Raw genomic sequence first — 20585 nt, forward strand, 5'->3', positions numbered from 1 at the left:
TGACCCATTTCCCAGAAGTCTTCTCCTGGGCAGCCCAAACCTTCTGCCCTCATTGCTGCTTCTCAGATACACCATGCCTGCTTTTGTTGCAGGACATTTGCACTTACTATTATTCTATTACCTGGAATTCCTTTCCCAAATTATTTATTTGGGTTCATCTCTTTTATTTGGATCTCCGCTTAAAGGTTACCTTATCAGAAAGGCTATACATGGTCATCCCTATAAAATAGTTCTTTCCACAGACTCATACAGCATGAGTATCCTCACACTTATTCTACCTATTATGAGCTGAATGTTTGAGGCCCCTCAAATTTATATGTTGAAGCCCTAATACCCAAGTGAATATTTTTGGAGATGGGGCCTCTAAAGAAGTAAGTATGGTTAAATGATGTCATAGAGTGGGGCCTTAATCTGATAAGTGTCGCTATATGAAAAGATGTCAGAGAGCTCCCTCTCTTTCTGTGCATTCACAGAAGACCACATGACCACACAGCAAGATGGTAGTCACCTACAAATTAAAAGAAGAGTTCGCAGGATGAAATCTACCCTGCCTTATCCTTGATCTTGGACTTCTTAGACTTCAGAACTGTGATAAATACGTTTTTGTTGCTTAAGCCACCCAGTTTGTGGCATTTTGTTATGGTATAATGAGCAGACTAATACACTACCCTACCATCATAATTGCAAGGAAGAAAAATATGTCTTAAAATACGTTAATAAAATATACCTTCATTATACTTATCATGACCTATCATGACATTTCTGTCTTGGTGTGCCTCTCATTTAGAAGAAGGAAATATGAGAACAAGGTCTTTGTCTTGTTCATCTTGAACCCAGAGTAGTATAGATATTTGTTGGACAAATGAATGTTAAATAAATGAATTTTTAAAGTAATATTAAGCTTATTTTCTGTTATTGGATTATCCCTTTCTCTAGTTTGTCTGAAATGGGAAGATTTTTCCCAAACAAAAATCAGAAAACAAATGCATGTTATGTGTTCTCTAGTTTGTAGTTACACAGCAAGAATATGAAATGTACTTCTCTTGTGTCCAAAATAGAGCATACCACCACCACCACCTGTGATATTGAAGTGAGGAAGGAACAAGGGTAAAAAAGAGCAAAAGGAAAGTATGAACATTTCATGAGCAAACAGGGAAGCCATTCCAATTTAAAATTATTTTTGATAATGTATAATATGCTAGATAGCATGGAAATAAGACAAAAATACACCATTTCTTGCTATTTTGGGTGGAAGAGCAGTTACATTTTCTCTTATAGTTGTCAAATGTGTTCTTCCTGTATTACATGGATCCATAATAGCCAGCTAGAAGCTGTGGGCTGACGATTCTATTGATAGACTTGAGCAACACACTGCATGCAGTCTGTCAAGTTTCACATTTACATCTTAGACTCTAATCTGTTTTTCTTTCCTTCGTGAAATCAATTCTGTAGCAATTAAATAACCAGCCTACAAGGCATTTTAATAACCTAACCATTTATCTATATATAACCCAGAGAGGGAAAGGTAATTAGAAGTGACCTACTAGAGCTGGTGCATGGAGACATGTTAGACAAATCAGTGCTTCATCATTACTTTAAGGAGGTACCACTAAATCTGCTTCATTCTTGATTCAATTCTTCTCAGTGACATGCTGTTGAATCCTTTTATTTGGTTCCTAACAGACTCTAAAATGGTTGTCATTATCTGGGATTTTGTTTCATTTTCTGTGAATTTAAGGCATCACTGAAATAGACTCTGTTTTTAGCTGTAGGATGATATCGTCACATGCACACAGCATTGGATGAAGTAGGCTTTTAAAGATATGAAAAGGCTCAAGGAAAATGACTTTCCAGATTGTCATCCATTTGAGTGTTTTGAGCTGAGCCCTGCAGGTTAAAAATTTCTTGTCTAAGTGATTTAAGAAAAAATAACAAGGAATTGCCACAAGATCCAGGGAAATTGTGTTGTCTTTCTCTTTGAAAATTCAGCTTACTACCTTGGATCTATAGTTTGCATATGAGACAATTATGGCAAGGTCTAAAAAGCACAAAATTTGGCTGCAAAAGATCCAACTCTAACTCCTGGCTCTGCCTCTAACTAGCTACTGGAAGTCATTAAAATCCTGGAACCTGGATTTTCTCATTGTATAATGGTAATAAAAATATCATTCTTTGTATATAAGATGCACATTTTCTGTTTTAGCAACTGAAATCGAGCATTTTACAATGTATGGTTGCTTTTAAAAATCCTTGTTAGTGTTTGGAACCAACCAACCACTTAGGGCGACCCTAGACCCCAGAATTGTGAAGGTGAGTACTTGGTCATAACCCTGTCACAACCTTCCCAACTCATTTCCCTGGGTGGTTTCACACAGTCCCTTTGTTCCAGCTACCTTTTTTGCTGAACCCAAATTTGGAAACCTCTGGACTGAGAACCCAGGGATTTAATATGGGGCAAGCATGGCACAGAGAAAAGTAGATTTCCTTCACCTATTATCTAGTTCTATTACCTCTTTTCTATGTTAACATACCTACTACAGACACTTCAAATATTAAGTCACATAAAGAATACTTAGCAAACTCATCTGGGGTGAAGTGAAAGAAAATACATTTACAATAAGCATAACATAAAATTATTTCTAGGTAATTAAAAACATTTTGTCATGGTTAAATAGAATTATTTTTGTTTTCATAGTGGTACATTTTTAAAAGCACATTTGTAATCTAAGGCATGATAGATTCAATGAAATACAGTACCTGCAGCAGGGTTAGATTGAGATAATGTAGGTAAAAGTGCTTTATATATGACAAAAGCCAATACAAATGAAAAATATGATAGTAAGACACAGTCAGGAATCATTTGAAAGATAAGAAAAACCACTCTAGATATTTTAAGCATAAAGGAATTATCAAGTTTCTTTTTACAAAATCAGTGGGAGGATAGAGGAGCAGGCTCTACACATTGCCTCTGAGAATGACTCCCAGAATCCCCAAGTAGCACTAGGCTATAAGGACATTTGCTACCTCTGCCACAGTAAAAAAACTGGGGTACCTCAGCAAAAGTTAACTCCAAAACATTCAGTCTTCACTACTGTCCAGAAATTAGGGAATTACCACCAGGATTGTTCACTCCAGAGCCTGCCACACACGATAGATGCCTCATACTCAAAGGCCTGCTTCTCCATTAACACAAACCCAATGACAGGTCACAGTCACAGAAATATCCACTGCCTCCATGACTATGCTTGACAGAAAAAAAAAAAAAAAGAAAAGAAAGAAAGAAAGAAAGAAACAACTGAAAGGCAATCTCAGATTTACTTTCTCCCTTCACATTTCATGTGGGTGTACCTAACAAGCCAAACCTAAATCACACTGAGACCTTTGGGTACAAAGGAGTCTTAAATGTAGTTTTCAGTTTTACAGCATCAGAATATGAGGAGGCACACTAGGATGAGGGACATAAATGTAAAGAGATTTAGGGAGGAGCAGGAGATCATATCTCCCTCTTCCCCTTAAAATGAGAAAACCTGCTTGATAATAGTTTTCTTTAAAATCCATCCAAGCCCTGGGATGTAAAATGTACCCCATTGCCTCTGTTTGTGTGACCTACAAGCTTAGAATGTTTTTCACATTTTAAAGGATGGAGAAACATAATAAGAATATGTGCTATATATGCTAGATAACATGTGACTGCAAAGACACACACAAGAACAGTTTGCTGATCCCTAATCTGGAGATTAGCATCTGAGACTTCCTTGATTTGTGTCCCAGTGAATTTCTGGCTTCATCTGTAGAACCCAATGTCCAGGCAAAGCAAACTACTTAAAGTTACCCAAAAACATGTTTTGCTTTTAATATACCCACAACTTTCAATATGCTATTTCTTTTGCCTACCATGACATGATCAGATATTTATTTCAGAAAATTAACTCTAATAACTATTTCAGGGATGAGTTTTGATAGGTTGTAGGGATAAAGGTGAGATAAAGACAGGATTCAGGAAGAAGGCCAATTGGTTCAAGGAAATGATAACAAAGGTTTGAAAAAAAAGCACAGCTGATGGTGTAGTGGGGAAAAATAGGAAGGTTTTGTGTAAGTTTGTCTTAAAATATCATAGACTAGATGGCTTAAACAATAAGTATTTATTTCTCACAGTCCTAGAGAATGGAAGTCCAAGATTAGGGTACCAGCATGGCTGGGTTCTTGGTAAGGGACCTCCTCCTAGTTCACAGACAGCTGTCTTCTCACTGCTACCTCAATATGGTGGAAAAAGAAAGCTCTGATCCCTTCATCACTTTATAAGGGCACAAATCCCATCCTGGGGGCTTTGCCCTCATGGCCTCATCTAAACTTAATTACCCCACAATACCATTGCATAAGGGATTAGAGCTTTAACATGCTAATTTGGGGGACACAATGCTCAGTCTATAGCAGATATGTAGCATATTTATTAGTTATGGGTACCAAGAAGGAGTCTAGGAAGCCAACAAAGCTGAGGAATGTAGTAAGAGTATGAATGGTGCTATTTGCATTCACAGTAAAGCAATTCTGGGAAGAAGATACTAGCCATTGCATTTGTAGTTTCTGTGTAAAGCATCCATGTGTAAATATATTGTAAGCAGCTAGATACAATATACTTAAATAGAGGTGAAAGGTCTACATTGAAGTTAGAGTTTTGAATGACTGATTTGGCACTATGAGTGTAGACACAATCATTATGGTCAAGATTGGAATCCAAGAAACACTAACAACCTACGTGGGGCAAAAGAATTAAAGCTGCCAATGAAGAAGACTAAGAAGTGATGAGAATAAGAAATAACCAGGACAAAATGATGTAAAAAAAATGATCAAAAAAGAGTATGTTTCATGGTGCCAAGTGCTGTAGAAAAATCAAGACCAAGAAAGATTGAGAATTATTATTGTATTGGCCATTACAGTATCACCATAATATCACTACTCTCCTCTGAGGGTCTGGGAATTAGGGAAGTGCAGAAAACAAGTATAGGCTCATCAGAGAACTATTCTATAATTATTAAAAGCTATAGATTCAGACAGTTGTGGTGTTAAATCCTGGATCAGCTCCTTATTTTCTGTGTGATCTAATTTACTTAACTTTTCTAGATGGCAGTTTCCTCATCTTTAAAATGGGCACTACATTAATTACATATGACTATTTTGAGATGTTCATAAAATAATAAATGCTAAAATGTTTGATACACATCAAATATTTAATAATCAATATAAATTATTATATATCAAACATTATCAAAATTGTGGGTTTATAAGGAGACAGGAGGGCACAAGATCAAAAGAAAAACATAGTTTTCAATTTTGTAAAGTAGGAATACTTATACTTAATGTTTATAGAAATAGAGCTTATAATCAATCAAAAATATTCCTAAAGGATATAGAAAAAGAGCACAGGATAAAAGGTTAAAAATCAAGAGCACAGATGAGAAATCAGAATCAATTTTAAGGAATTCAGCTCATATGTATATATGTATATATGTATGTATGAGAGAGACATGGGGTGGGAGTAGAGCAGAGAGAGGAAAGAGATAATAGAAGATGGGGGAGTTCCCTTCTGGTTAATAAAATTACCGAGAAAGCCAGTTTAAAGCTTCCCAAAGGACCCATCTCTATGAGGCATTAAAATGTCACTGGAAAAAAATTATTTTTATCTGAACTTCTCTCAAAGAGAGACTGCAATATTACATGTGAAGGAGGCAAATTTGATTGCTTCTTGAGGCTAGGCAAAGTAAGACATCCTCCTCTTAGCCGGCAAGGCTTGAGCTCAAGTGTTAACAACAGAAGGTGGCTAAACTGCTTTCCAAGAAGTGAGGCTCTGCTGGCCTGCGGGGCTGCTGCTTTGTCTAGTGGGATGTGCGAGTCTGGGGCCAGAGTGGAAATCCGTGGAATAACAGAAGAAGGGCTGAGCTGGCACCTGCCCCTCCTTCCTCTTTACCCACTATCTTAACAGCACTAGTTTGAAAGGCTCTAAGGCATCAGCCTACATGGGGTGCTCAAATCTTGGCATCCACCAGGAATGGAAATTTTCTGGGGAAGATCCAAGTGATGGGAAGTGGGTTAGGGTTAATGAAGAGTGGTGGGAGTGATGAGAGATTCTGAAAGAAATGTGAAACAGCTAGAGAAGGTAGAAATTTTGCAGTGGCTAATACAACAAGAGAAAAGGGTATGATCAAGTGACCAGAATTCTCTGTACTTTCTACCTTCTCTTGTAGGTCCTCCATTTTACCAATTTTTTCTGCTGACTTTCTCTGGAACTCTGTTTTCCTTCCCCCTTCTTTCCCACTTTTTTTTTTTTTTTTTTAGAGATTTTATTTACTTATTCATGAGAGACACACACACATAGAGAGAGAGAGAGAGGCAGAGACACAGGCAAAAGGAGAAGCAGGCCCCATGCAGGGAGCCCAACATGGGACTCAATCCTGGGTCTCCAGGATCACGCCCTGAGCTTAAGGCAGTGCTAAACTGCTGCGCCACCCGGGCTGCCTTTCTTTCCCACTTTGTGACTCCACCTTATCTTTGACCTTTTTCTTAGCTCAGTATTCAGCACCCAGGTCCATGGCTTCGCTGAGTTCTGCAGGTAAACACGAGCTTGTTTGTCCTTATTGGTAGGATATCATGCTTTCTTTTGCACTGGTGGGGAAAGGAATGATAACTTCCAGTTTCAATGACCAAAAAAATAGAGTCTAAAGTATTTAAATATGCCTTCCTTTTCACACATACATAGTTGGCTCTCATAGTTTGCTCAGTTCCTCTCAGAGACTGCCCTTACCAAAGCCCCTTCAGTCCATCCAGTTCAAGAAGAATCAAGCAGTTTGTGTTAAATGCATATATCCAAGCCGGAGTATCAACTTCAAAATAACACATTTCCTAGGAATAATGACTGTTGTAGTTAATGACCTGTAGCGTGCTTTGGTCTGTCAACTCCTCCCAGCTGGTTAATACTCCCTCAGGAAATGCCTGGTGTCTCAATCATTATTGACTAATTACTCAAGCTTTCCTGGATGCTTCTGTGTTTCTGACATCACACCTCCAACAGCTGTGTTTGATTATCCACTAACCAAATGCTGTTGTCTAATTTCAGATCCTTCTAGACTAATATTGATCGATGCTCTAGTTTACTTACACATAATTTCCAAAAAAAAAAAAAAAAATTTAAGAAAAGAGAATATATTGTAAAATGCAACTTCCCACACAATGCAGGCTTTCTTTCTGAGATAACTAGGAGTCCTGAAATACTAAGCCAGTTAACTAACCCCTTTTGAGCTTCATATCATCCTTTCTAAAATGAGTATAATAAGGGGCACCTGGATGGCTCAGGGGGTTAAGTGTAACTCTTGGTTTTGTCTCAGGAAATGATCTCATGGATTGTGAGATCAAGCCCTGCATCAGGCTCCACACTCAGCTGGGCATCTGCTTGAGGATTCTCTCTCCTGCTTTTCCCCCAACTAGCATGCATACACTCTATCTAAAATAAATTTTAATAAATAAATAAATAAATAAATAAATAAATAAATAAATTTAGTTTTGAAACAATAGTATAAATGAGGATAATAACGTCATCTACTATCACAGGGATCTTATAAGAATTAAAAGACAATGCAGAGAAGGGCTATAGTATAGCATATGATAGTAAGTATTGAGGAAGTGGTATATTACTGATAAATAAACTGGTACTTACTATTTTCTATGGGTATAGAAAATTTTGCACTGTTTACATGCTGACCTCAATCCTAATTTTTTGGACCCTTTCTCCTAAAACAAATCCAAAAAAAGATTTACACACTCATGGCTTCTTAGCTCTGAGAAGAAATATATGGAAGGAAGGGGAGAGAAACAGGACAGATTTCTTTTCTCACACAATTAGTTTTTGAATATAAAATTGCTTAGCCAGCTGTGCATTTTATGGCCTCCATTACAATAATAATACTAGAAGTGATGTCAAATTCCATTTGAGTATGGCTGTAAAAACCTTGCTCCTATGAATTATCCTGTATTATTTTCTAAAAAGCACTGAGAAATAAGTAGGTAAGATATATTGCCCCAAATAACAGAAAAAGGAATGACAAACCAAGACTTGCCCTACCTAAGCTCAGAGTGAATGATTAATGCCTGCTCAGGGCTGTGATATGACCTCACACTCATTTCAGTTCCATGGTGGTCCACAGGCCAGCCAGAGCTTCCCGAACAAGCATGCCAGTGAGAACTCCTTGAAACCCCAGCCCCATGTACATGCTAAAAATAAGAGTGAAGGAGAAAGAAAATAGAGGGGGGATGTACAAAATTGTATACTTCAACCAGATTAATGGTTTCCTTTTTTTTTCAGTGGCCCTCAAACATGACCCTCAAATGTGAAAGTGGTAAATGACCTTAATGAAAAATCATGAGGTCAAAGTTCTGAGAGGTCAAGGTTCTGATATGCTTAAGACACAGATTTGTACACTCAGACTAAAAAATAAAAATTGTCTGGTGATGAGTTTGAGGCCACAGGCCAGTGGGAAGACTGGTTGCATGGAAGCCAGCTGGCTGGGAGCCTCTGTGCCTGCTCAAGACAGAGCTTTGTACCAGACAGGTGCTACTGAAGTGGCCATGGCCCTGTAGTAATGCAGCCTTGGGAACAGCAGCGCCCTTCAGGGCAGAAGAGCTATTATCCTTGCAGAATTTCCCTGTGTCTCCTGTATGTCTCATACCAACCACTTGGTCTCCTTGAAATCTGGTAGAAGAAATACTAACTAGGGACTGAAAAGACTCAAACATGCCTCATCTCATGTGATCTGTTGTGTGAACCATTTTAAGTCAATGGCCTGAGCATTCTTTTTCTTAATTTCCAAAATCCTATTACACCCTTTAATAGAGTTCTTTTGTGAATAAAAATGATTCAGTGCTTTTAAGTACAAGATCCTTGCTGCTTACAAATGCCAGCTGGAATCTCACAAGTGTAGTAAGTTATAAATGTGAAAGTAATGGACTTTTGATGGAACCGTAGAACTGTATATATTCTTTTAAATCATAGGAACAAAAATATACAGCTCCCAATTGTTATAAGTAAAATCACAATAATTTACCTGTATGTAGGCTATCATTTCAACATTTTTAAGCCAATGCATGAAAGGAAAACATATTGTGAAAATTTTATGTGTTAATAACTAAAAATAATGGCATTATTCATTTCAGCAAAATGTTTGAATGTAGCCTTTCATTTAGAATTTACTCCATATCTAACTATCAGGTAGGATCACAAAAGAATTACTTAACAGCAAGAGCCTTGATTCTCATTTTAATTTCTGTATGGAACTCCTGATGACTTGAAAGAGTGCAATTGAAATGGGAAAATGCAGTTTGATCCCAATAATGGCAGGAGAATTGTGCAGTGTGAAATTTCAAGCAGTAAAAAGCATATAATTTACTACTGTAAATATTTGGAAAATCAGGATCTAACTTATTTGCTTTATAAAGGAAAGAGACCTTGGGAAGATGTGCTGTAAGGAAGATTTTTGTATTGCTTATCAAAATGATTTCATAGTTAGCCTTGCCATGCTAAACATGCCCTTCACTGAGAAATAGCAGCCCAGGAACAAACTCATTTCCGATAAAGCTGATGCAGCTGTTTGATGCACAGAGGCGCTCATAAGGATTCCAGAAGCAGGAGTAGTGTTTATTCAGTATACTGGCAGAAAAGAATCTTTCATTTAGATGCTCAGATCACATAATGAGATTTACCAAAAGCAATGGTGGCACCAGAAGCTGTCAAGATAAAAACAAAGGGATGGGGATTTCATTTTACATCAAGCGAGCCATCATCTTCCTACAATGAGCTTGTAAAAATAGACCAGTTATGCACAAAAGCAGAATTTTGAAGATGGGTCAGTGTTGTGGCCTATAAAACTTGCTCTTTTCATATCAGTATAGTAATAACATACCAGTAGATGATGTGAGTTTGTTTCTCTATCATTAAGGGGTAACGATTTTGTGCTCACCACTCCAACCGCAGTGATTCAACTGAGAAAGGTGGTTTGTGTGTGTAGGTGGTTGGGGGGGTGGGGGTTGTTTCATCAAAGCATAGGCACATGAATGATATCAGAGGAACTGTGGTCTGTTCCATACAACACAGTCATGAAAAATAAGCCATAGTTGTTCTGAATTTAGGCGCTATCCAATTGAATTGACCATCTTCTTTGGATGACCACATCAACTGTATCTCCACAGTGTGAACTTTAGTATCTTATTTTTTTTTTTAATGTAGGCTCCAATGCAGGGATTGAACTCTTAACCCTGAGATTGAGATCTGATCTGAGATCAAGAGTCAGATGCTTAATCAATTGAGTCACCCAGGCACCCCTGAAATCTAGTATCTCTAACCTAAATCAGTGGGCTCTAGTTCCCTAGATAATGCTGTGCACTGAGCAGAATTTATTTTCAGGGCTCAGATGAAGCAACAAGCATCTCTGTAGTGGAGCTTTTCTCTTTATAGCAGTGTAGTGCAAACTGAAAGGAAGTTGCAAGGGTTGCCTTTCTTGGCCTGTGCGCAGAATCGTGCGCAGAATCGTGAGGAGCAGATGCCAACTCGTGGGCCATCCCTTGTGAACTTAGCCCCACTTATTCCTAATCCATGACAGAAGGCCTGTGAAACAGAGTCAGAAGCTTTCTAAATGGAAGACAGTGTCCTGTCTGGCAGAAAGCACACTGGCAAAGTCAAAGGGCAGAAATGGAATCTTACCTGCTCTCAGGAGTTACTTATCATTTACAAAAGATGCTGATTACCTCCCTACCCAGCAATGTAGGAAGTGAACCAGAACTGCAAATATGTATAAGAGACACAAAGCACATTGGAGGACATTCTAAGACATTAACCTTTATGAAAAGAAAGAGAGAGAGAGAGAGAGAGAGAAGAAAGAAAAAGAAGAAAAGAAAGAAAGAGAGAGAGAGAGAGAGAGAAAGAAAGAAAGAAAGAAAGAAAGAAAGAAAGAAAGAAAGAAAGAAAGAAAGAAAGAAAAAGCTTCCTTCACTGTAAAGGCCACTGTCAAGGAAAATAACTATAGAAATTTACTCTGGAAAATCAGTCACTTTTAAAAGAGTCCTTTCTCAAATTAGTCTAAATATCATGTCTCTGGGGCCAATTTTTACTTCATCTTTACCAAGCAGAGACCATGACTTTGATTCTGGCTGTGAACATTGTGCTTAAAATCTAATGCAGAGGATGTGAAGGAGCACAACATTATAGGATTTATACTAAGGCTTAAAGCCTTGAACAAAAGCTCTAGGCCCACGCAGGGGGAGAAGGACCTAATTGGCCAATTATATGAGGAATACTTCAAAAGAATAAGAAGGAAGGCAGGAAGGATGGAAAAGAAAGAGAGATGGCAACTCAAAAGAGCAATAGCCTCAAGTCTATAAATACTAGAGGAAGTAAGAACAAAATCAAAAGTTAAAGTAATTTTAATTCAAAAATTGTATACCAAAGAGTCAGGTTCAACCATCACTTTTATTCTCGTTAGTCATCCTCAGGCCTTTCTTACCTGGAGCCCCTCAGAGACCGAGGCCCTAATACCTTAGGGCATTCTAGGGTACCTAATGAGTGGGTTCACTTTCCTCCTCAGTATCCAGAGTACCAGTTATATACCATCTGGGAGAGAACCAAGAAAATAGGAACTCAAATTACTCAAGTAATTTTCATTTTTTGTGGTTCGAATGAGGAACTCAATTTAAAGAAATAATTTCCCGGGGTGCCTGGGTGGCTCAGTGGGTGAAGCATCTGCCTCTGGCTCAGGTCATAATCCCAGGGTCCTAGGATCAAGCCCCAGCTCCGTGAAGAGTCTGCTTCTCCCTCTGCCTCTCAACTTGCTCATGCTCTCTCTGTCTCTCTCTCTCTCATAGGAACACATTAAAAATCTTTAAAAAAAAAAAAAAAGAAAGAATTTCCCAAAACACTCAAACTATGTCCTCTGTCTCTGCCTGCTTCCCTCCCCTCAATTAGGATGAACCTAAACCTAAATACACCACATTTTACCTCAACCCTCTATCCTCTCTCTATTCCTAATCCTCCTCCTCTTGAAGATTTCATCTTCCTAGAAGCCTTTGCTGACCTCTCCCAGGCGGTTTTTGCTATGTTCTTCCATTTCCCAAAGTACTTGTTGCTTCCTTCTGTTTTTAGCACTCAGCATTGCATTGTCATCAACTGTGAATTGTCCCTTTTCCCCCTTCCTTGAGTTCAAGAAAAGTATCTTGAGTTTTTTAAATTCCCATAGACTGACTTTGATTCTAAAATAGGAGGTGCTCTCTATGTGTCTACTGCTTGATTTAAAAAAACTTTATAATATCTGCCTAAAGTATTTTAGAGTAGTAGAAGCTATGATCTTGTCTGATACTTAATGACCTTTATTATCGGTTAAAATGTTCATCAAATCCTATTCTTTGGAATCTCGGTATTCCTTAAGTGAATTTGTGGCCAATACCATACACAAATATAAACTCCAAATAGATTTAAAACCCTAAATATAAAACCTAAAACCATGAAACTCTGGGATGCCTGGGTGGCTCAGCGGTTGAGTGTCTGCTTTGGCTCAGGGCATGAACCTGGAGTATCCGGATGAGTCCCACATTGGGTTCCCCGCAGGGAGCCTGCATCTCCCTCTGCCTCTGTCTCTGCCTCTCTCTCTGTGTGTCTCTCATGAATAAATAAAGTCTCAAAAAAATTTTTTAAAAATGAAACCTAAAACCATGAAACTCCTAAAAGAAATATGGGCATAATCTCTTGGACATCAGCCTTAGCAACATTTTTCTGGATATGTCTCCTTAGGCAAGGGAAACAAAAACAAAAATAAACAATTGGGCCTACATGGAACTATAAAGTTTTTGCCTAGCAAAGGAAACCATCAACAAAATGAAAAGGCAACTTACTGAATGAGAGAAGACATTTGAAAATGATATATCCAATAAGAATTTAATATTCAAAATATGTAAAGAACTCATATAATATCCAAAAAACTAATAATCCAATTTAAAAATGGGCATAGGACCTGCATAGATGCTTTTCCAAAGAAGACCTACAGATAGCCAACAGATACATGAAAAGATGCTCACTACCCACTAATCACTAGGGAAAAGCAAATCAAAATCACAATGATATCACTTTACACCACTCAGAATGACTAATATCAAAAAGACAAGAAATAACAATTGTTAGTGAGGATGTGGGGAAAAAGGGAACCCTCATGCACTGTTGGTGGGACTGTAACCTGGGGTAGCCACTCTGGAAAGCAGCATAGAGGTTCCTCAAAAAATTAAAAATATAAATGCTACATGATCCAATAATTCCACTGCTGGATATTTACCCCTAAAAATCAAAAATGCTAATTCAAAAAGGTATATGCACCCATTTATTGCAATTCAATTTACAATAGCCAACATATGGAAATAACCTAAATGTCCATTGATAGATAGATGAATGGATAAGAAGTTACAGTACATACACACACACACACACACACACACACACACAGGAACATCATTGAGTCATTAAAAAAAAGAAATCAATTTTGCAACAACATGAATGGACCTAGAGAGTATTACACTAAGTGAAATAAGTCACAATGACAAGTACCATATGATTTCACTTATATGAGGAATCTCAAAAACAAAACAAATAACAAGCAACAACAGCAACAAAATAGAAGAAATAGACTCACAAATACAGACAAATAATTGGGGGGTACCAAGAGGAAGGAGGTGGGGGAATGGGCAAAACAGGTGAAAGCATCTAAGAGGTTCAAACTTCCAGTATAAAACAAAGAAGCCACAGGGATGAAAAGTACAGCATAGGGAATATAGTCCATAATATTATAATAACTTTGTATGACAAAGTTATTGATAGTGACAGATGGTAACTACACTTATCATGGTAAACACTGTGTAATGTATATAATTATCAGATCACTATGTAGTACACCTGAAACTAATATGACACTGCATGTCAACTATACTTCAGCTATAAAAAAAAATTTATGATCACCCTGTATATATATTTGTTCAGTAAATATTGAATAAATGAATGACCAAATGAATGAAATATATAGAAGGAGATGTGAAAAATAGTATTTTGGACTCTAGGTTATTTCAAACCTTTTTAGAAAAAAAATTGAGAATATAAATAGCATCTTTGCTTCATATTTTTGTAGTTTTATTGCTTTGCAATTTCTAAAAACAGATTTGCAATTTGTAATTCTTATGAATATTTCTGTGTCTAAGACTTTAAGCCTCTGTATAGCTTGGACCATGTCATAGATTATTGAATGTACCTAGAATTCTAAGCACAATGATCATCATAGAACAGGTGCTTGATAAATTCATTAATAGCAGCATTAAATGAAGTGAATACAAATTCTTTTTTAGAAATGATATATTGAATAGCTTCCATATAAAGAGTATTTTGCATCAAATATATCTTCAAATAATACCTGTAATTTTGATCATCACAACCCACATCACATCTGGAAAATAAAATCGGTTAATTAAATATGGAATTTTTAAATTATGTTTCCAATGCATTGCACTTTTTAAAACTCTGGTTACTTTTTCAAAATAAAGGAGACAGCATTGACAGAAAAAAATAATGGAAAAATAATAAGGAACATCAAATGGCTTTTGGAGGCAATGCTTCAAATATCAGGTTAAGGAATTTTGTGTGAATTTAACAGGAAGTGGGGGAGCTTCCTTCAAAGACTTTTTAACAAAGTTTCACATAAGATATGTGCTTACATTTGAGAAGATCAGAAAAGTTCATATGACACCAACGTTTCACCATAGAAATGTTGGCTCTATAGAAATCATGGCACAGCTTAGCCGTTGGGAACACAGATGTGGAAGCAGGCCATCTGAATTCAGGTCCCAGCAAACCCACTTACTGGTTAGATAAGGGAAGTCACGAAATTGTTTAGTACCTCTGTAGTTTCCCCATATTTAAGATGGGAATAATAATCAAATCTGTTTCATGAGATTACGGAGAATTAACCGAGATAATATATGGAAGACACTTAGCAGTGACTAGCACATAATAAATACATGTAAATGTTAGTAATTAATATCACTGTAGGGACATGAGACCTAAAAACTATTTTTACATCAAATAGAAGGTTAAAACCAGAGGAAATGAAGATTTTATCGTAGGAGGCTCACTGTTACTTTTCCCCCAAATGTTCATTTCTCACTTCCTGTCCCCTGAAAGTCTGTCTCTTCCATGAGCCAGGAAAACTTGAGGGAATAAAAATTGGAATGGAAGGTTTTACTTAATGAAATTCCAAATAAAAATTACTTAAAAGCATTCAGAAGGAGAAAAATGATGGGAAAACAAAAAGAAATCAGAACAAAATCAAAATGGAAGAGCTGCCTGGGGGACAGAAAGGTTCTGGGTATAAGAGAAATCCATCATAGTCCACCTCCCATGCCCTGAACCCCCTCCCCCCCACAGTGTGTGCTCTCAGGGCCGGCATCCATGCGAAGAGCATCCATCTGGAAGTGTATACTTCACAACCCAGCACTGAGACCAGATGGCCCAGCATGGAGACTTCATTTCTGACTGCAAATGATTTTGTAAATCAGAAGATAAAACCTTCTGAGTAAGCACGGCTTCCTAAGAGGATTCCACAGACCCAAGTCTCTGACCCACCCACAGGTCAAAAAAATCTCCAGAAAGCCACTGCCTCATAGCATCGACTACACATATGTTCTCCTTCACAGATCAAACGAGAAAAGCATTAGAGATGACAGTTCCAGATCAAGAAACAGAGGTAGCCAGGGAATGAGGAGCACAAACAGAAATGGTGATGGTGTAGTATCAGACTCTAAACTGCAAAGCTCTGGGTGAAGGAAGTCTTCAATAAGACAACATTTAGTGAGCATTCATTCACAAGGCACATGGGTTATCCTACGCAGCATGCAGAGGTGAACCAGACAACCTCTGCTTTCACCACACCTACATTTTAGGTGATTGAGGACACAATCCCAAGCCACATAAGTAAATGGATAATATAATATCATGCAGGGAGATGTCTGAAGATTATGGGGAAATGCAAAATAGTACAGCCACCTTGGAAAACAGTCCGATGGTTTCTTACAAAACTAAATGTACTCTATGCAATCCAGCACTTGTGCTCCTTGATATTTATCAAAAAGAGTTGGAACTTTATATCTACACAAAAACCTTCACATAGTTTCAGCAGCTAGATTAGTAATGGCCAAATTTTAAAGCAACCAAGATGTCCTTTAGTAGGTGAATGGATAAATAAACTGTGGTACAAGATATCTACAGAACTTTACATCCAAACTCAACTGAATACACATTCTTCGCAAGTGCACATGGAACTTTCTCCAGAATAGACCACATACTGGGTCACAAATCAGGTCTTAACCGATACCAAAAGATTGGGATCATCCCCTGCATATTCTCAGACCATAATGCCTTGAAATTAGAACTAAATCACAACAAGAAGTTTGGAAGGACTTCAAACAGTTGGAGGTTAAGGACCATCTTGCTAAAAGATGAAAGGGTCAACCAGGAAATTACATAAGAATTAAAAAGATTCATGGAAACTAATGAGAATGAAGATACAACCGTTCAAAATCTTTGGGATACAGCAAAAGCAGTCCTGAGGGGGAAATACATCGCAATACAAGCATCCATCCAAAAACTGGAAAGAACTCAAATACAAAAGCTTCCACCTAAAGGAGCTAGAGAAAAAAAAAACAGCAAATAGATCCTAAACCCAGCAGAAGAAGAGAGTTAATAAAGATTCGAGCAGAACTCAACGAAATCGAGACCAGAAGAACTGTGGAACAGATCAACAAAACCAGGAGTTGGTTCTTTGAAAGAATTAATAAGATAGATAAACCATTAGCCAGCCTTATTAAAAAGAAGAGAGAGAAGACTCAAATTAATAAAATCATGAATGAGAAAGGAGAGATCACTACCAACACCAAGGAAATACAAACGATTTTAAAAACATATTATGAACAGCTATACGCCAATAAATTGGGCAATCTAGAAGAAATGGACACATTCCTGGAAAGCCACAAATTACCAAAACTGGATCAGGAAGAAATAGAAAACCTGAACAGGCCAATAACCAGGGAGGAAATTGAAGCAGTCATCAAAAACCTCCCAAGACACAAAAGTCCAGGGCCAGATGGCTTCCCTGGGGAATTCTATCAAACGTTTAAAGAAGAAACCATACCTATTCTACTAAAGCTGTTTGGAAAGATAGAAAGAGATGGAGTACTCCCAAATTCATTCTATGAGGCCAGCATCACCTTAATTCCAAAACCAGACAAAGACCTCACCAAAAAGGAGAATTACAGACCAATATCCCTGATGAACATGGATGCAAAAATTCTTAACAAGATATTAGCCAATAGGATCCAACAGTATATTAAGAAAATTATTCACCATGACCAAGTAGGATTTATTCCTGGGACACAAGGCTGGTTCAACACTCCTAAAACAATGTGATTCATCATATCAGCAAGAGAAAAACCAAGAACCATATGATCCTCTCAATAGATGCAGAGAAAGCATTTGACAAAACACAGCATCCATTCCTGATCAAAACTCTTCAGAGTGTAGGGATAGAGGGAACATTCCTCAACATCTTAAAAGCCATCTACAAAAAACCCACAGCAAATATAATTCTCATTGGGGAAGCACTGGGAGCCTTTCCCCTAAGATCAGGAACAAGACAGGGATGTCCACTCTCCCCACTGCTATTCAACATAGTACTGGAAGTCCTAGCCTCAGCAATCAGACAACAAAAAGACATTAAAGGCATTCAAATTGGTAAAGAAGAAGTCAAACTCTCCCTCTTCACGATGACATGATACTCTACATAGAAAATCCAAAAGACTCCACCCCAAGATTGCATACAGCAATTTGGCAGTGTGGTAGGATACAAAATCAATGCCCAGAAATCAGTGGCATTTCTATACACTAACAATGAGACTGAAGAAAAAGAAATTAAGGAGTCAATCCCATTTACAACTGCACCCAAAAGCATAAGATACCTAGGAATAAACCTAACCAGAGAGGTAAAGGATCTATACCCTAAAAACTACAGAACACTTCTGAAAGAAACTGCAGAAGACACAAAGAATTGGAAAAATATTCCATGCTCATGGATTGGAAGAATTAATAGTGTGAAAATGTCAATGTTACCCAGGGCAATTTACACGTTTAATGCAATCCCTATCAAAATACCATGGACTTTCTTCAGAGAGTTATTTTGTATGGAATCAGAAAAAAAAACAAATAGCCAGGGGAATTTTAAAAAAGAAAACCATAGTTGGGGGCATCACAATGCCAGATTTCAGGTTGTACTACAAAGCTGTGATCATCAAGACAGTGTGGTACTGGCACAAAAACAGACACATAGATCAATGGAACAGAATAGAGAATCCAGAAGTGGACCCTGAACTTTATGGTCAACTAATATTTGATAAAGGAGGAAAGACTATCCACTGGAAGAAAGACAGTCTCTTCAATAAATGGTGCTGGGAAAATTGGACATCCACATGCAGAAGAATGAAACTAGACCACTCTCTTTCACCATACACAAAGATAAACTCAAAATGGATGAAAGATCTAAATGTGAGACAAGATTCCATCAAAATCCTAGAGGAGAACACAGGCAACACCCTTTTTGAACTCAGCCACAGTAACTTCTTGCAAGATACATCCACGAAGGCAAAAGAAACAAAAGCAAAAATGAATTATTGGGACTTCATCAAGATAAGAAGCTTTTGCACAGCAAAGGATACAGTCAACAAAACTCAAAGACAACCTACAGAATGGGAGAAGATATTTGCAAATGATGTATCAGATAAAGGGCTAGTTTCCAAGATCTATAAAGAACTTATTAAACTCAACACCAAAGAAACAAACAATCCAATCATGAAATGGGCAAAAGACATGAACAGAAATCTCACAGAGGAAGACATAGACATGGCCAACACGCACATGAGAAAATGCTCCGCATCACTTGCCATCAGGGAAATACAAATCAAAACCACAATGAGATACCACCTCACACCAGTGAGAATGGGGAAAATTAACAAGGTAGGAAACCACAAATGTTGGAGAGGATGTGGAGAAAGGGGAACCCTCTTGCACTGTTGGTGAGAATGTGAACTGGTGCAGCCACTCTGGAAAACTGTGTGGAGGTTCCTCAAAGAGTTAAAAATAGACCTGCCCTACGACCCAGCAATTGCACTGCTGGGGATTTACCCCAAAGATACAGATGCAATGAAACGCCGGGACACCTGCACCCCGATGTTTATAGCAGCAATGTGCACAATAGCCAAACTGTGGAAGGAGCCTCGGTGTCCATCAAAAGATGAATGGATAAAGGAGATGTGGTCTATGTATACAATGGAATATTACTCAGCCATTAGAAATGACAAATACCCACCATTTGCTTCGACATGGATGGAACTGGAGGGTATTATGCTGAGTGAAGTAGGTCAATCGGAAAAAAGGACAATCATTATATGGTTTCGCTCATATGGGGAATATAAAAAATAGTGAAAGGGATTAAAGGGGAAAGGAGAGAAAATGAGTGGGAAATATCAGAGAAGGTGACAAAGCATGAGAGACTCCTAACTCTGGGAAACGAACAAGGGTTAGTGGAGGGGGAGGTGGGCACTTGATGGGATGAGCACTGGGTGTTATACTGTATGTGGCAAATCTTACTCCAATAAAACAATATACAAAAAAAGAAAAAAATAAATAAACTGTGGTACATCCGAACAGTGGAATATTATTCAGCACTGAAAAGAAATAAGTTATCAAACCACTAAAAGACATGAAGGAACCTTAAATGCATAATACTAAGTGAAAGATGACAATTTGAAAAGGCTATATATGATATGATTCCAATTATATGACATTCTAGAAAAGGAAAAACTATAAAAATAGTAAAATAAATAAGTAGTTGCCAGTCTTTGAAGAAGGAGGAGGAATGAACAGATGAAGCATAGAGAATTTTTAGGGGAGTGAAAATACTCTGTATGCTATCTAATGATGGCTGTATGTCATTATATGTTGGCCCAAATCCATAGGATGCACAACATCAAGAGTGATTCCTGGGCAGCCCCGGTGGCTCAGTGGTTTAGCGCCGCCTTCAGCCCAGGGCCTGATCCTGGAGACCTGAGATCGAGTCCCACGTCGGGCTCCCTGTGTGGAACCTGCTTCTCCCTCTGCCTTTGTCTCTGCCTCTCTCTCTCTCTCTCTCTCTCTCTGTCTCTCATGAATAAATAAATAAAATCTTAAAAAAAAAGTGATTCCTAATGTAAACTATGGATTATGGGGTGATTATAATGACTCAGTATAGGCTTAGCCATCATAACAAATGTACCACTCTGGTGAGAGATATTGATAATGAGGGAGGTGATGCATATGGGGGGCAGGGAGCATATGGGAAATCTCTGTACATTCCTTTTAATTTTACTGTGAACATAAAAACTGCTGTAAAAAATAATTTACCTTTAAAAAAGATTAGGGGAATATATAAATGTGG

General features: G+C 37.8%; 1 pseudogene across 44 annotated transcripts in view; it reads right to left on the reverse strand.

Annotated features, from left to right (window-relative positions):
* Positions 1–20585, reverse strand: part of LOC144313021 (DDB1- and CUL4-associated factor 13 pseudogene) — a 203703-nt pseudogene that overhangs the window by 125047 nt on the left and 58071 nt on the right. The window contains exon 6 of one of the 44 annotated variants that reach the window (XR_013378789.1): positions 9549–9771. The exons of 41 other annotated variants lie outside the window; for them this stretch is intronic. The product of XR_013378789.1 is annotated as a DDB1- and CUL4-associated factor 13 pseudogene, transcript variant X21 (transcript). Of the gene's footprint in view, positions 1–9548; positions 9772–20585 lie in introns of those variants that run through there. 2 more of the 44 variants (XR_013378826.1, XR_013378851.1) reach the window with 2 other exon arrangements.

The sequence above is a fragment of the Canis aureus genome, chromosome 1, assembly GCF_053574225.1.
Source record: "Canis aureus isolate CA01 chromosome 1, VMU_Caureus_v.1.0, whole genome shotgun sequence".
Classification (NCBI taxonomy): domain Eukaryota; kingdom Metazoa; phylum Chordata; class Mammalia; order Carnivora; family Canidae; genus Canis; species Canis aureus.